The sequence below is a fragment of the Sinocyclocheilus anshuiensis genome, unplaced genomic scaffold (genome assembly GCF_001515605.1).
Source record: "Sinocyclocheilus anshuiensis isolate Anshui unplaced genomic scaffold, SAMN03320099.WGS_v1.1 scaffold4, whole genome shotgun sequence".
Taxonomy (NCBI): Eukaryota; Metazoa; Chordata; class Actinopteri; order Cypriniformes; family Cyprinidae; genus Sinocyclocheilus; species Sinocyclocheilus anshuiensis.
In genome coordinates this window covers 1,066,361-1,067,742 of record NW_015554075.1, presented here as the reverse complement: position 1 = coordinate 1,067,742, position 1,382 = coordinate 1,066,361, and the positions used below count along the sequence as shown (strand labels likewise).

Sequence of the window (1,382 nt, the reverse complement as noted above, 5' to 3'; positions counted from 1 at the left end):
GAGGAAGTTCAGGTTTGCATGAACCTGGATGACAGCATGCCCAGGAGACTACAGGCTGTCATTAAGGCTAAGGGTTGTGCGACTAAGTATTGATGGTTGTGTAAATACTGTCATAATAACAGCCGTCTGAATAATTTTTGGTTGATTGTAATCCATTACATACCTTTCACTTATAAATGATTAAATGCAATTAATAGTAGTTGTTAAGACTGATGTGGTTTGGAATTGGTAAAATGTGCTTGGAAAAAATATGATCAGAATATCAACTTGCATAATAATTATGCATGCACTGTATTTTTCCTCTTCTGCTGTCGAGGTAATGCAAGGAATGTTGTGATTGGTTGTCAAGGCAGCCAATCAGAATTTAGCAGCCTCGTCTCTGATTGGCTGGAATTATGGCATATTGTAACACTGGGTTGTGTTGAGCAAGCGAGCCGTTGGCATGTAGAGAGCACCGAGGAGGGGCATCAGGTGAGCAAGCTAGTGAAACGTTGCACGCGCAAAAGAGAAGGTCTGCACAAATCCAAAAACGTATTTTAAATGCAAAATTGATTTTCGTGCGCTCTAAATACTTCTTCTTTGCGACACAAACATTTTCTCCACAAAACTCAGTTCGCGCGCATGCAAAACGCACTTTGCACGCTCAAAATATGATATTTCGCTCGCAGAATTGTGGCAGAGATGTAATCCCATAGGCCAGAGCACGGTTCAGTTGGGCTCAGGCGCAGTACGCATGTAGTGTGAGCGCTAACTGCATCCGAGCGCGGAACTTCTGATACGTGCAGCATGATTGCGTGGACATTTCTGAGCGGCAAAGGTGATAGATCTGTAAAGCAGTATATTGTGAGAGGGCCGTGTGTTACCGCGTCCCAAACGACTCAAAATAATAAACCACAAAGTTAACAAAACGATGCACTCCAATGTGCTGAGCGAAAACGCTTCTCTGCTGTCTTCACGTGCTATCGGAAACTTCCTATTTCCCACTTATTGAGTACGAGCACGTTGCATTCTTTTGTTAAAATAACAGTGAACAGTGATTTGTGAATGTTGATACTTAGCCTAAATAATTTTATCGGTAGCGTTCATGTGAGTGCTGCTGCAGTCTTAATCGCATTTAGGCCCACCCCCAAATGCTCTCATTGGTTGAGACACATGATGACTCCCATCCCAAGCCAGTACTGATCAACATCCCACCCCTCCTGTGACCCATGGTTTGTCTGTGTATTTAGAGCCAGTGAGCAACGGACTTTCAAAATAATAATAATAAGGAAAACTGCGTTAATGTGCGATTAAATAATTGTCGGTGTTAATTAATTAATGCGTTAATGCGATAATAACGTGTTAACTTGCTCAGCCTTATAATTTACTCAATTTTTTTTTTC

General features: G+C 41.8%; 1 protein-coding gene across 1 annotated transcript in view; it reads left to right on the top strand.

Moving 5' to 3' along the window:
- cdh24b (cadherin 24, type 2b) overlaps positions 1–1,382 on the top strand; it is a 159,425-nt gene that overhangs the window by 139,871 nt on the left and 18,172 nt on the right. The gene's annotated exons all lie outside the window — the stretch shown is intronic.